This window comes from Panthera onca, chromosome D1 (assembly GCF_046562875.1).
Source record: "Panthera onca isolate mPanOnc1 chromosome D1, mPanOnc1 haplotype 2, whole genome shotgun sequence".
NCBI classification, from domain to species: Eukaryota; Metazoa; Chordata; class Mammalia; order Carnivora; family Felidae; genus Panthera; species Panthera onca.
The window spans coordinates 37,412,873-37,429,828 of NC_138348.1; the positions used below are offsets into that span (position 1 = coordinate 37,412,873).

The 16,956-nt window shown below is 38.4% G+C and overlaps 1 pseudogene; it reads left to right on the plus strand.

Moving 5' to 3' along the window:
* The first annotated feature begins 3,662 nt into the window (after positions 1-3,662).
* LOC132660644 (large ribosomal subunit protein eL14 pseudogene) lies at positions 3,663-16,361 on the plus strand (annotated as a pseudogene).
* Positions 16,362-16,956: the final 595 nt, after the last annotated feature.

Sequence of the window (16,956 nt, forward strand, 5' to 3'; positions counted from 1 at the left end):
TGGCCTCCTAAGTTGAGGGCTTTAATTTTCTGACCACAGCAAAAATTTTTCCATAGCTGACAACTAGGTCACACAGCTTTTAGAGGTGTGCCTTGATGAATGACCCCCAGCCACACCAGGCAGGCCCCACAATATCAAAGATTGCAGCGTCTGGAGTGGGAGTACATTCTGGCAGTTCCAGGACTTGCTAGAGGCACAGACTGCAAGTCTTTGGAGAATAAGGCCCCGTGGAAAGGCCCTTGCCAGGTCTGTCTTGTGGTTTAATTACTTTTCCTTGACGTATGACACTTAAACCAACAACAAAAACACTCCATTAGTAAATCATTTCATATGCTGCAAAGCAAATGTGACTTAAACTGTCACTCAAGAATATGTTCATATGTGTGTTCACAGGTAACATAGCTGGGTAGTTGGCGAATAACATAAAAAGAGGCCGTGCCTCCTACGCTTTGCCCTAATAGTGCTCAAGGTCATACTTCTCTGACACAAGCCCGGTGCACAGCAAAATTCCCTTGATCGATATTATTCTGAAGCGTTGAGTGGTTACTTAGAGTGGTAAGCTTACCAGCTTCTAGCACAGAGCAGATGATCGATAAATAACCTTTGAATGACTAATTTTCCATAATGTCAGTATGTATTTTATGCATTTACCATGAGTATGGTTCCTCTAACCTGGAAACATTGTGGTCGTATGGAAGACCAAACGAATCCTGCTGTCTGCAGCAGAGAAGGTTAAATTTGTAAATCATGGATGTTTCCATATACTTCTGTTGGTAAAGACGATATTTTACCTTCAGAGAGATCTTATATCCACATCACAGCTGTCAGAAGAAAATGGTGGCTTAGCCTACAGTCCAACTACAAAATATAAAACCGTAACACCTACCTCTTCCTGAAGAAATTCAAACACATTATCATTTGGTGGGGTGAGGAAGATATTAAAGAAGCCAGATACTTAAATTGAGGGAGTTATTAATACAAGGTTTAAAATTATCCCAATTAATGCACTTGTTAACTATTTTCCCTTACCTTGATAATATTCATTTCTGAATTTCAATCTATGTTATATTCAGATACTAGCACAAAATAATTGCTTAATAAATTTTGTTGAATTAATCTGATACAGTGATTCCCAAAGTATAGTCCAAGGACTCCCAGAGTTGTGATGTCCTGGAGCACACACACCAACTGTCAAGTTTTTGACAATTTTAGCACTCCTTTGTTAAATATAACCATTACTTAAATTAAATCATAAAAACATAGGGGTGCCTGGGTGGCTCAGTTGGTTAAGCATCCGACTTTGGCTCAGGTCATGATCTCGCAGTTCGTAAGTTCCAGCCCCACATGGGGCTCTGTGCCGACAGCCGGGAGACTGCAGCCTGCACCGATTCTGTGTCTCCCTCTCTCTCTGCCCCTCCCCTGCTCACACTCTGTCTCTCAAAAATAAATAAACATTAAATGTTTTTTTTTAATTTAAAAAACATAAATTAAACACGTTCTATTAAAATAAAGGTAGTAAATGCTCAAAACCCATCATTGCCTAAATATCTTACTACATTTTACTATTTCTAGGCTTTCAAGGTTATTTCTATCGATTGTATTTACACGGAAGAAATATTATATAGTGGTGTTCGCTATGCATTTATTCCAAACTCTGTGGTATCGGCCATGTTAAGAATATTTACACCAGCAAAACTGGCAAATGGTGCACATTGGGCTTCTCTTTCCTCCGTGGTGGGTTGGGTGCAACACTTCTGAGAATTCCCAAGACTCTTCCAGACTTGGGAATTCCAGACTTGGTCTACCAAGTCTCCCCTTTTAATGTGAGAGGCCACATTTTCTCCATATATGTCAACTAAAACATATTAAAACAGATTGAATGCAAAAGCCGATGAGTTCAACTGCAGGCCAGACACTAATTTTCAAAAAATGTAAAACTGTGCCCTTCTAATTTTTCTTTTTTCACAAAAATGTACTGTTAACATGCACATTTTTATATCTCTTTTTAAATGGATGAATAAGTATTTTTACTCTTAGTTTTAAATTCTAATATGGTAAATATTGATATAGTACACAAAAACAAAAGCTCTTTGGCATCCTTAATAATTTTTTTTTACTATAAATGGGTGTAAGATAAAAAGTTTGAGAACCATTGATTTAATGGAGTAGTAAATCCCATATCTTGCTTGTTTGACTTAGTGTGGTCAACCTAGAAAAGGACGCCTGTACTCCTATGCTTATGTGAACCTGGGAAATGAATTCTTGACGTCTTCAAATCTTTATTTCACCATTTGCAAAAAACAGCGCTAAACAAGATGATCTCGATGAACCTTTTTTTTTTTTAGCTCTTAGATTCTGTAACTATGAGAATTATAAATGAGCTTTGCTCCTAGTTCGAAGGCAGTAGAAATGTTTGTGCTTTGTCGTATTTTTCATACCTCCGACCCAAATCATCACTGTTTTTAATAATCTTTTCACCTAAGCTCCTGCCCCCCAAAGAATTTAACATTCGATTACATCATTCTAATTACAGAAGTCACTACGTCCAATTGTCAAAAAATCAGACCAGTCTTGGACTACAGTGTATGCCATGTAGCAGGCATAACGAAATGCCACAACAAAATAACATGGCTTCCTGTCACTCCATGGGTCCAAATTCAGTAAAGCAACCATTGTGGGGGCTCTGCTTTGCATCTCCCCACAGCAGCATAGAAAACTAAAAGACACGTGCTGCCTGAGTATTTTTTCCCTGCAAATAATCACGAATGAGTATTTACTAGGCATCCTAAGAATCTGCTGAATGATCAATTTCACGCAAGTCCGCATCAGCTTTGCCGAGGAAATCACTGCGGAAAATGCAAATGGTATATGCAATAAAAGGCCCTTGCCAAGTGCATCAAGACAGCAGCCTTCGCTTTCGTATCACATCTGCGTCTGCCTCCGGTTCCGTGGCGCATCCGCCAGCCAGAGCGAGAGGTGAAATCGCTTCCCAGCCGGCTGGAAATTCAACTTCCCTCTCAACAGCAAACGACCAGAAAAAGCAAGCCCTCCCGGGGAACTGCAGGGCCGAGGGCGCGCGTGGGTGACCGGCACCGCGGGGCGCGCCCGCCCCCTTATCTCGGGCGGTGGGCTGTTCTGGGCCCTACGGGGGCCCGGCGGGGGAGGCGGGCGCGGAATCGCGGCTGCGCCAAAATGGCTGCCAGCATCTAGCTGCCGGGAGGGGTGCTGCTCCGGGCCCCGGGTGGGCTGCCCTCCCCTAAGCGGCTCAGTGCGCCCCAGCCCTCGCGGCCCGGGAGCGTCCGCTTGCAGCCGCGGCGGAGGCGCCTCCCAGACGACCCGTATTTACCACTACCCTTCCCGAGGCCAAGGCCAGGCGCCCGCCACGCCTTCAGTTAAGTCTGCAGAGGGTCACCCCCCGCACCGCCCTCCACTATGCGACACGTGCGACACGGCATCGCCATGGCAACCGTCTCTTCTCCCCCTCTCTTATTATTGAACATCTGAGGCACAGGGCGTCCCTGAACTTGTTACTGCACTAGTTAATGCGGTCCTCCGAGGGCTTAGTTTCCTAACTATTGTTCTTTGCGCAACCGACTGCTTCCTGAAGCTAGAAAAACCGAGCGTGTGTTTCAAACGTTCTCCCCACCACTCCTGAGCCAAGCATGTCAGTGAATGAGAATTCTCCTCCAGGGATGCGCTGCAGAGTAGAGTGGAAGGAACCAGCTCCCAGCCTAATTTACTGGCACTAACCTTGGAACCATTTTAACGTTTGGTGGCTTGCGTTTTAAGAAATGTAAACCATTAATGATTAAATACAGTATATTTATTATCTATTGATAGTTATATGACTACCTTCTCTCCCTCTCCCACCTATAATTAATGTGTGAAGATGAAATATTCTCTCTGGCTCTGACTTATCAGTATGCCCAGTGAAATGGCATTCAGGGAAGTAAATTGATCAAACAATTATTCCTTTCAATTGTGAGTAATTGCAAATAATGACCCCAAAGGACAAAATTGTGTGTGCTCATTAACAATCAAAGAAATGTAAATTAAAATAGCAAAGGTATGCTGTTTAGTGAGCATTTTGTTTGTTTTTAATAATAGCCAATGCTGACAAGGGTGTGACAAAGCATTCATGTGGCTGGTGAGTGAGTAAATTGGTACAATCTTCTTGGAGACAATTTTTTCAAGAAATAATTAAGAGATTTGAACAAAATACAGCTACAAAATCGCTCATAGCAGGAATGCTTATAGTTGTTTTTTTTTTTTTTTAAATCCAGCTAAATGTAGCATAGAGGAATGGATAAATCAATACAATGATATACAGTGTATCTTTTTAAAATAAAATGAAAGAATACTTAATTTCTTGAAAGATAATTTTAATGATTTATAGCTAAGTGAAAAGTAGATATTAAATAGTGATAAATTTGATACTATTTTTATTTTCTCTTAATGTATTTAACAAGGAAAATGTTAACAATGATTATCTCTGGGTGGTAGAATTACAAATGACTGTATCTTGTTTCTTGTTCTTTCTTTGACAGTGATAAGCATTATTTTCTATAACAATTAAAAATTCAAAAACGTGTGTTTTTTTTTTAATTTTGTCAACAGGTCCAACGGGTTTTTAAAAAATAAATATACATATTTATAATAACATAATTATAATCTATTTCCCCATAGATTATAATTAAATAAATATATTTTCCTCAAAGGAAAGTGAAAATTTTAATAGAAAAGAGCTCTGGATCAATCACTCTGATCATTTGGTTTTTCCCTTCAGTTACCCAAGTACTTACATTTGGTTTGGAAAAGAAATATTTCTTTAATTCTTTACATCCACCAAAGGAAGCAAAAATGGGTGTCCATTGAAAACATAATGATATTAAGGAATACACTCAAAAACATTATAGTGTCATAAACCTTCATTAACTTTCATTTTGTTCTCATTCTCTGGCTGTAGAATTACAAATTGAAAAGCAGTTGTTGGTTTAAAGTGGAAATTTATGAGTAATGGTGAGAGGACAGACTTCAGTGCCAGACTTCTCCAAATGGAATTCTGCCAAACCACCTCCTCTATGGTCCCTGCACCCAGGCTCTGGGATAGTAGGGAATGGACTGTCACCTCATTCACACATGACAGGTTGATCTTTCAGGGAAACTGCTCTCTTCCCACTCTGGTGAGAGTGATCCTGGCTGTTGTGAGGTAGTTTGTGGCAAACCTCCCAACAATAACCTCAAGGCACCTCATTTCTGAGGAAGGCTCGAGAAGAACCCGGACCCAATGGCTGCAATGAAATCAGGCCTCACGAAGGCTTAAGAACTTCTCCCTTTGAATTATCCTGAAGAAAACAAGGTATAGACCTGGGCAGAGATAGAGCTATAAGAATGTTTGTCTTTATACTAGTTTATAACAGTAAAATTTGGGAATCCACATAAATGTCCGGGAATCAGAGAAATTATATTATAGATGGATGATGACACTGCCTGCAGCTGTTAAAATTAAAAATGGAGAAGAATATTTGATGATGCAGGACAGTGCTCACACTGCAGTGTTAAGAGAAAAGAAAGACATGTTAAATATAGACCATGCAATGTAATCCAGTCTTTATAAAATATGTTACACATAATGTTTAATGTATTACATACAAAATTGAAAATTTAAGCTAAAAACTTATGGATTTCCAGTTTTGTTTCTTTTTCTTTTATCATCTCTAATAAATCCATTAATAATAAGCTATTAGTGATTAAGTAATTATTAGTAAGGCTTTAATGGAAGACCATATGTTTTATTAGAAGCCAGGGCACAGTTCTACAGGTTCTGGTGACTTTTCAGGTATGCGTTTTGTAGGCACCTGGAAACACTTTCAAAGCATACATTTTGTTAGCAATGAAAGGATGATACATCACTTGGGTCACATTACTCACTTCTGTTTATCTGAGCTAAAGTTCTGGACCCTGTCTTTCTCTCCGACCTAATTGTTAGAGCAGATAAGACACCATTCACCTAAGGACATCTGTTTACAACACTGAAAAGATTAAATTAAACTAAAGATTACCCAGGCCCCAAGTAAGCACATCTATACACTCTTTTGTCCATATGTGCACTCTATTCCAGTTTGATATTCCATAAACCTATCATTTATAAATGGAGAAATGGTTGACCACATGACTCTCTGATGGAAAATCCATAAAGGCTAATCTTTCAGGATGCATGGCCAAGTTTTTCAGGCTTAAAAAGCCTTTGCTGCCTGCTCCCCCCCCCCCCCCCACACACACACCAGAGCCTCAAGCCCCACTGTAGCTTTCCCATGTGCCCTGTGCCCAGCCATAGGGAGACTACGACAGCTAACACAACTGGAATCTTACGATGTACTGGACGTTGTTCTGATTCTGCCAGCAAACCTATAGGGTATTTTCTAGATGAAGAAACTGAGGCACAGAGAGTTTAAGTAATTTCATCATCCATATCTCCCATGATAATAAGCATTAGATTATGAACCCAGGAAGCCTGTTCTAGCTCTTAACTGTGATATTACCACCCAGATAAATAGTTCACCAAAGAAGTCGTTAGCTTCAATTAATCTCTGCCTTAGCCCAGCTCTTCCCTGTGTGGAGAGTCTTCCACTTAGCCAAATTCACACTCCTTTCAAATCACAGAGGCAATATATCTCCTTTGCAAAGTCTCCTCAATCATCTCAAGCAGACTAAAGGATTTTCCTCTATGCCCCCATGAGGACCTCGGTTATGGTGCTTAACACACTGCTGTGAGGCATATTTATTTACCTGCTTCTACCACCAATTTGCTAGCTCTTCAAAGCCAGGGTGTAAATCTCTGTTAATCTTTATACCTCCAGTGCCCCACATAGCATCTGACACATAAGAAGTTCTTAATAATTAATATACGTATGAATGATTATGAGGAGTACTATACAGTTCTGCTTGCCTAAAACTAAGGTCTTCAATGTCCCACCATGAGAGCCACCACCTGTCCCTTAGAGTTGGTGCTATGTAGGTGAACACTGGACTGGTAGCTAGGGGACAAGAGAAATGCTAACTGTGCTCCAAAAGTGCAATCTTTGATGGGCTCTTAAATGTTAAATGTGAACCTATCCTTGCAAACGGAAGGGAGAATATCAAAAGAGCCTCTCAAGATACTATCAGGTATTAATTTTGGCTATTTGCCAGCTGTTTTGTTAGGAAAGAGGGCCCCTTTTGAGGTGGGAGACAGGGTGGCTAAGTCTGATAGAGAACTTGGGCTCAGGATGTGGCCAAAAAGGTACACACCTTGATGAAGCTATGTAGTCAGCAACCTAAAAATATACCCAGGTCTGTCTACTTTGGGCAGTTCACACCTCTCCCATCTCAGAAGATTCACCAAGACAGGCATGAAACTCATTGTCTGTCCATTTCAATGTTCTTGGATAGTAAAACATTATTCTTGCTAGTTTCACTCACATAGAGACTTATTTCTGTTTGAATCCTTCTTACTATCTGCACCATCTTTCTGCGGTGCCTGCATTTTTGTTAAGCTCTCTCAAATCTCTTTTGGAACAAAACTGGGAATAAATAAACACATAAGATGAAAATAAACATACCGTTGATTCACTTTAAGGGTCTGGTTTGAACTTTGCTTTGGGCTTCTAGGTTTATGTGTAACCACATATCTCGAGGAAGGTAGGATATCCTCACAGATACCAAAAACAAATGCTTTGAAAAGAAGTGTCAAAATCCCAGAAGCCTTTTATCCACTCGTTTGGAGGAAAATAAAACCAATTTTGCCTAAAATATTTCGTACAATCAAATTATACATATGGACGTTTGGCTATGTAGAGGTTCATTTGACCATCATGGAAAAATTTGGCTCATGTTATAGTGCTATTGCATTTTAAACTATGAGTTCTTTTTGAAGTTTTGAAAAGTTCTCATAGATATCTAGTGACTCCTTGTGGAGTATTCTCTTTTCATGTAACAATTCACTGAAAAGTTTAGAAATCATAGAACATTAAGATTGAAGGGGCCGTGGAAGCATTCAATGATAACTCCCGTCCAGGTGGGGCACTATCTAGCAATAACCATGAAAAAGGGTTGAACATCTCTGGTAACAAGAAGACATCTTTTAGATTATGGCCTCCTTTCCTCTATAATGGTGAAACAGACTTACAAACCAGGTTGCAATTTTCTTGGGATTTTGCCACAGAGGTAGCTATTTCAATAGGGCTCATAATGAAAACCAAAAAGGGAAAGAGGGGAATCAAACATTGGCTACAACCTGTGATTTTCATTGGAATTATGTTGGGAAACTGAATCCTCAAGACGGTTGGTGTCACTTAGTGGTCAAATAAACAATGTTTCAAGTGCAATGAGGTGTCTCTTAAAAAACAAAAGCTCACTTATTCTGAAATTTCACCATTACTTTATATTTTTGGGTTTTTAAAATAATATCCGACAATCTTGATAGTAAGAATTTGTCATTTGGGTCTCAATACCTAGTGTCTTGCCATGAAACTACACTACTTGTCTTTTGTGGAACAACTTTCTCCTACATTGTGTGTAGTCTATGTGGGATGGTAAAATTAGTTGCCAACTGACTACTTTTGAAGCCTCAGGATAGTCAGGTGGTTATCAGACCCAACCATCCAGTTTCCCCCCAAGACACAAAATCTGAGGTAAGTAAGCAAGAACCCAAAAGGCCCATTTGAGACTACTATTGCAGCATTGGTGCCCTGCCGGAATATCTCAGTTGTGAGGCACCTCCTCACCATATAATGCTATCTTGGGTCTTGACATCTTCCAAGTCTGGTTCTGGCATCCCTAATATCCTTCTAATACAGTCTCCTTTTTTAAAAAGTCAGCCAGATTCTAAAATTGATTGTGATGATGGTTGCACAATTCTGTGCATATACTAAAAAACATTTAATTATGTACTTTCATGGTTATTTGGTACATGAATTAGATCTCAATAAAGCTCTTATTTCCCCCACCCCCAAATGAAAATAGTTAGCTACAGCTGGTTTCCATTGCTTGAAACATAGCAAGATCTAACTCATATAATCTTCCTGTCAAAATGCATATATCTAAGCTGTAAAGATTACACATTTTCAATTCTCTTTAACACTGAGTTTACCAAGAAAAAGTAATGGCCACTAGTTTTGATAGGAGTTGATTAAGTCTTGCAAATACAGTGCTATTTTAAGAGGACAGGCAACAGTAAAGCACCACATGGGTGAGATTTTAGATGTTCAGACCAGCATGGGACATTAAATAGTAGGAAGGTTAGAGACAGAGGTGTGGGATGTGTAATGGTCATCCATAGAAAAGGTAAGTTTTTCTGCCACTGGTCATAAATCTGAATTTATCTGAAGTCATAAACCTAGCACTAAGTTTATTATTCCTGTCCTGCAAATCATTTGTTATCCACCCCATTAGTTCTTTTTAAAAAATATTTATTTATTTTGAGAAAGAGAGAGAGAGAGCACAAGCAGGGGACGGCCAGAGAGAGGGAGAGACAGAATCCCAAGCAGGTTCCATGCTGTCAGCACAGACCCCAATGTGGGGCTCAAACTCATGAATCATGAGATCGTGACCTGGGCTGAAATTAAGAATTAGCACATAACCGACTGAGTCACTCAGGCACCCCCCCCCCCATTACTTCTAATAACAAGCGTAATAAACTAAAACCCAGATCCAGCAAAACCAGCAAAAGTAGGCCAAGACCAAGACATATTTTAATTAAATATGCAAAATACAGTGCTAAAGAAAAAATCTTAAAGGCAGCAAGACAAAAGAAGTCACTAACTTATAAGGGAAAATTCACAAAGCTAGCTGGAGATTTTTCGATAGAAACTTGGCAAGCCAGAGGGCATGGAATGATATATTCAAAGTCCTGAATGGGAAAAACCTGCAACCAAGAATACTCTATCCAGCAAGGCTATCATTCAGAATAGAGAAAGATAAAGACTTTCCCAGTTAAACAAAACCCAAGGGAGTTTGTGACCACTAAACCAGCCTTGCAAGAAATATTGAAGGGAACTCTTTGAGTAGAAAAGAGAGATCAAAAGTGACAATATAAAAACAGGAAACACAAAAGCAGTAAAATGAATATATCTCTAAAAATCACTCAAGGTACTCACACCAAAAAAGGACACAAAATATAATAATTTATACATAAAATGTGGGTGAAGAAAGGAGAAAAGAATGGGTTCAAACTTGAATGGCCAGCAACTTAATAGAGACTGTTACTTGTAGCAGATATTATATACTAACATAATGGGAACCATTTATCAAAACCCACTAATAAACATGCAAAGAATAAAGAGAAAAAATCTAAATCACTAAAGAAAATCAGCAAAACTTTAAAGGAAGACAAAAAAAAATGATCAAAGAAAATCTCCAGAAACAACCACAAAATAAATAATAAAACAGCAATAAATACAAATCTATCAATAATTACTTTGAATGTAAGTGGACTAAATGCTCCAATCAAAAGACAGTGTCAGAATGACCCATTTATATGCTGCCTACAAGAGACTCATTTTAGACCTAAAGACACCTACAGATTGAAAATGAGGGGATCGATGAGGTGCCTGGGTGGCTCAGTCGTTTAAGCATCTGACTTTTGATTCTGGCTCAGGTCATGATCTCACCGTTTGTGGGTTCCAGCCACATTTTAGGCTCTGTGCTGACAGTGCAGAGCCTGCTTGCGATTCTCTCTCCCTCTTCCTGCCCCCCTCAACTAAATAAACATTTTAAAAAAAGAAAATGAGGGGATGGAGAAACATCTATCATGAAAAATTTATGTCAAAAAAACGCTGGAGTAGCAATACATATATTGGACAAACTAAACTTAAAAACAAGGACTATAACAACAGAAAAAGAGGGGCACTATATAATCATAAAGGGGATGATCCAATAAGAAGATATAACATCCATAAATATTTATGCACCCAAATATATAAAACAATTAATAACAAACAAAAAAAAAGAACTAATTGATATACAATAATAGTATGAGAATTTAACACCCCACTTACATCATTGGACAGATCATCTAAACAGAAAATATATAAGAAAACAATGGCTTTGAATGACAGATTTGACCAAATAGACCTAACAGATACATTTAGAACATTTCATTCTAAAAGAGCAGAATACACATTCTTTTCAAGTACACGTGGAACATTCTCCAGAGTCACATATTAGGTCACAAAACAGACCTCAACAAATACAAAAGGATTGAAATCAGACCATGCACCTTTTCTGACCACAATGGTATGAAATAAGAAGTCAACCACAAGAAAAAATCTGGAAAGACCACAAATACATGGATGTTAAACAACATACTACTACACAATGAATGGGTCAACCAGGAAATCAAAGAAGAAATTTAAAAAAAATACATGTGAACAACTAAAAATGAAAACACAATGTCCAAAGCCTTTGGGATGCAGCAAAAGTGGCTCAAAGAGGGAAGTATATAGCAATACAAGTCTATCTCAAGAAGCAAGAAAAATCTCAAATACACAATTTAACCTGACACCTAAAGGAAAAAGAAAAGGAACAACAAAACAAAGGCTAACGCTAGCAAAAGGAAGGAAATAATAAATATTAGAACAGAAATATATGATATAGAAACTAAAAAGAAATGCAACAGAAGAGATCAATGAAACTAGGGGCTTGTTCTTTGAAAAAATAATCAAGTTGATAAACCTCTAGCCAGACTTATTAAAAAGAAAAGAGAAAGGACTCAAATAAACAAAATCACAAATGAGAATGGAGAAATAACAACTGGTTCCACAGAAATACAAACAGTTTGATTATGAAAAACTGTATGTGAACAAATTGGACAACCTGGAAAAAATGGATAAATTCCTACAAACATATGAGCTACCACAACTGAAACAGGAAGAAATAGAAAACTTGAACACACAGATAACCAGCAAAGAAATGGAGTCAGTAATCAAAAAACTCCCAGCAGGGGCACCTGGGTGACTCAGTCGGTTAAGTGTTCGACTTCAGCTCAGGGCATGATCTCACAGCTCGTGAGTTCGAGCCCCATGTCAGGCTCTGTACTGACAGGTCAAAGCCTGGAGCCTGCCTAGGACTCTGTGTCTCCCTCTCTCTCTGCCCCTCCCCTGCTCATGCTTTCTCTCTCTCCCTCTCTCTCTCTCTCTCTCTCTCTCAAAAATAAATAAACTCTGAAAAAAAAAAAAACAAAAAAAAACAAAAAAAAAAAACAAAAAACTCCAACAAACAAAAGTCCAGGACCAGATGGATTCATAGGCTAATTTTGTCAAACATTTAAACAAGAGATAATATCTATTCTTCTCAAACTATTCCAGAAAATAGAAAAGGAAGGAAAACTTCCAATTTCATTCTATGTGGTCAGCATTACCCTGATACCAAAACCAGATAAAGACACCGCTAATTAAGAGAACTACAGGCTGATATCTCTGGTAAGCATGGATTCAAAAACTCTCGATAAAATAGTAGCAAACCAAATCCAACAATATATTGAAAAAATTATTCACCACAAACAAGTGGGGTTTATTCCTGGGTTGCAAGGGTGTTTTGATAGTCACAAATCAATCAACATGATACATCTCATTAATAAAAGAAAGGATAAGGACCATCTGATCATTTCAATAGATGCAGAAAAAACATTTGATGAAGTACAACATCCATTCGTGATAAAAACTCTCAAAAAATAGATTTAGAGGGAACATGCCTCAACATTATAAAGGCCATATATGAAAAACCCACAACTCATATCCTAAATGGGGAAAAAATGAGAACTTTTCCTCCATGCTCAGGAATAAGACAGGGATGTCCATTCTCACCACTTTTATTCAACATAGTATTGAATGCTCTAGCCACAGCAATCAGACAACTAAAAGAAATAAGAGGCCTCCAAATCTGCAAGGAAGAAGCAAAACCCTCACTATTTGCAGATGACATGATACTATATATAGAAAACCAAAAATACTCCCCACACACAAAAATACTAGAACTGATTAATGAATTCAGTAAAGCTGCAGGATACAAAATCAATATACAGAAATCTGTTGCATTTCTATACACTAATAATGAATCAGCAGAAAGAGAAATTAAGGAATCAATCCCATTTACAGTTGCACTAAAAACAATGAAAGATACCTAGGAATAAGCCTAAACAACAAGGGGAAAGACCTGTACTCTGAAAACTATGAAATACTAATGAAAGAAATTGAAGATGACACAAACACATGGAAAGACATTCCATACTCATGAATTGGAAGAAAAAAAATATTACTAAAATATCTATACTAACCAAAGCAATCTACAGATTTAATGCAATCCCTATCAAAATACCAATAGCATTTTTCAGAGAACTAGAGAAAACAATCCTAAAATTTTTAATGAGCCACAAAAGACCCTGAATAGCCAGAGCAACTTTGAAAAAGAAAAAGGAAAAAAAAAGGAAAGCTTGAGGCATCACAATTCCAGACTTATATTACTAAGTTGCAATAGTCAATACAGTATGGCATTGGCACAAAAATAGACACATAGATCCCTGGAACAGAACAGAAAACTTAAAAATGAACCCATAGCTCTAATGTCAGTCAATCTTTGACAAAGCAGGATAGATATGCAATGGGAAAGAGACAGTCTCTTCAAGAAACAGTGTTGGGAAAACTGGACAGCAACACGCAAAAGAATGAAACTGGACCACTTTCTTACACCATATACACAAATAAGCTCAAAATGGATTGAAGACCTAATTATGAGACCTGAAACCATAAAAATCCTAGAAGAAAACACAGGTGGTAACTTCTTTGACATCAGCCATAGCAACTTCTTTTTGATAGGTCCCCGAGTCAAGGGAAATAAAATAAAAAATAAACTTTTCAAACTACATCAAATTATAAAGTTTCTGGGGCATGGGTGGATCAGTTGGTTGAGTATCCAACTTAAACTCAGGTCATGATCTTATGGTTCTTGAGTTCGAGTCCAATGTTGGGCTCTGTGCTGACAACTCAGAGCCTGGAGCCTGCTTTGGATTCTGTGTCTCCCTCTCTTTCTCTGCCCCTCCCCTGTTCGTGCTCTGCCTCTCTCTCAAAAAATAAACATTAAAAAATATTTTTTAAATAAATAAATAATAAGCTTCTGCATAGCAAAGGAAACAATAAACAAAACTAGAAGGCAACCTTCTGAATGGGAGAAGATATTTGCAAATTACATGTCTAATGAAGGGTTAGTATCCAAAAAAATATAAAGAACTTATAAAACTCAATATCCAAAAAACCAAATAATCCAATTAAAAAATGGGCAGAAGACATGAATAGACATTTTTCCAAAGAACACATACAAATGGCCAACAGACACGTGAAAAGATGCACAATATTGCACATAATCATGGGAATGTAAATCAAAACTACAATAAGATATCACCTCACACCTGTCAGAATGGCTAAAATCAACAACACAAGAAACAACACGTGTTGGCAAGGATATGGAGAAAGGGGAACCCTTATGCACCATTGGTGGGAGTGCAAACTGGTGCAGCCACTCTAGAAAACAGTAAGGAAGTTCCTCAAAAAGTTAAAAATAGAACTCTATGGTCCAGCAATTACACTACTAGATATTTACCCAAAGAATACAAAAGTACAAATTCAGAGGAATACATGCACCCTGATGTTTATAGTAGCATTATCTGCAATAGACAAATTATGGAAAGAGTTTAAGTATCCATCAATTGATGAATGGATAAAGAAGATGTCGGGACACCTGGGTGGCTCAGTGGTTAAGCATCTGACTTCAGCTCAGGTCATGATCTGGCGGTTCATGGGTTCAAAGCCCATGTTGGGCTCTGTGCTGATAGCTCAGAGCCTGGAGCCTGCTTCCGATTCTGTGTCTCCCTCTCTCTCTGCCCCTCCCACACTCATGCTCAGTCTCTCTATCAATAAATGAATAAACGTTAAAAAAATTTAGAAGATGTGTTACATATACATAGTGGAGTATTACTCAGCCATGAAAAAGAACGAGATCTTGCCATTTGCAACAATGTGGGTTGAACTAAAGAGCATTATGAAATACGTCTGTTAGAGAAAGATAAATACTGTATGATTTCACTCCTATGTGAAATTTAAGAAACAAAACAAATAAATAAATGGAAAAAAAAGAATATAGAGAGAGGCAAACCAAGAAACAGACTCTTAACTACAGGGAACAAACTGATGGTTACCAGAGGCAGGTGGGTGGAAGGATTAAATAGGTGATGAGGATTAGGGAGTGCGCTTGTGGTGAATCCCTGGTGATGTATGGAAGTGTTGAATCACTACATTGTACACCTGAAACTAACATTACACTTCATGTTACTAACTGGAATTTAAATTTAAAAATTTAGAAAATAAAGTGAAAACTAAGAAAATTACAAAATAGATATACACACGGTATGGAGTGCTTTCTTCCTTCTCACCTGCCAACGTGGTGTTCAGGTGCTTCATTGAGGTTGGCTGGACGTAGAATGACCTACGTCTCCTTTGGGCCTCATACGGGGGAAGCGGGCTTGGACTGTAGATGTTATTGATCAGAACAAGGCTTTGGTTGCTGGACCCTGCACTCAGCTAAGGATACAGGCTATGCCTTTCAAATCCATGCAGCTCACTGACTTCATCCTCAAGTTCCCACACAGTCCCCAGCAGAAGTATGTCCAACACACCTGGTGGAAGGCAGGTATCAGTATAAAATGGGCAGCCACAAGATGCACCAAGTAGATTAAAACCAGAGAAAGAAAAGCCAAGTTGACAGATTTTGATTGTTATAAAGTCATGAAGGCAAAGAGAGTGGGGAATAGAATAATCAAGCTTGATGTTAGGAAGCTGCAAAAAGCAGCTCTCCTGAAAGTCTCTCCCCCCAAAAAGCACCTTCTGCTAAGGATGTAACTGCAGCCGCTGTTGCAAAGGTTCCAGCAAAAAAGATGGCCAGTATCCAGGTGCCTGGGTGGCTCAGTCAGTTAAGCCTCCATCTATTGATTTTGGCTCAGGTGATGATCTCATGGTTCATGAGATCAAGTCCCGTGTCAGGCTCCATGCTGACAGCGTGGAGCCTGCTTGGGGTTCTCACTGCCCCTCCCCTACTGGTATGCACCCTCTCTTTCTTCCTCTCTCAAAATAAGTAAATAAACATAAAAAAAAAAAAAAAAAAAGATGGCAACTGCGGGCAAGAAGTCTCCACCCCAGAAGGTTCCTGCCCGGAGAGCTGCAGGCCAGAATGCAATGCCTCCAAAGGCTCAGAAGGGTCCAAAAGCTCCAGTCCAGAAAGCATGTGCTCTGAAGGCATCTGGCAAGAAAACACAAAAGCCTAAGAGGCTATTATAAATAAATAATAAAGGTTCTTTTGGACACGCAAAAAAAAAAAAAAAAAAAAAAAAACCTGACAAAATTACAAAATAAAAAAAAGTGCAGTATTTGAAGATAAAAGACTCACATGTAAACAATGCATAATTCACAATTAATACACACTGCAAACCTTAGGGTAAAATCTGTTTTATTTTACTTACAATTCATAACAGCCTTGTATTTCAACTTCGAACAATTTAGTGGTTTCCTCAAGGTTACAGAGCCAACAAATAAATGAAATGAAATTCAAACGCAGATCCTCTGATTCCAAAGGCCATGCTTTCTCTTCACGTAGCATATAATGCCTGCTCTTTCAGCATTCTGAGATGAAAGCTCTCAATCAAAACTGAAGCAAGAAGAAATATAGATTCAGCCATACTAATAAAATATTAACTTTCTATTAGATCAACATGGTGAGGGACATTTTTTACATTTTCACACACACGTGTATGTGCACACCCCCCCCTAAGGAGCACCACATTTTCTAGGAATATTAGAATTATTTAATCTGTTCCTAACTTACTTCTTAGACTCACCTCTTCTTCTCTGCACCCCAATACATTCCAAATACCGT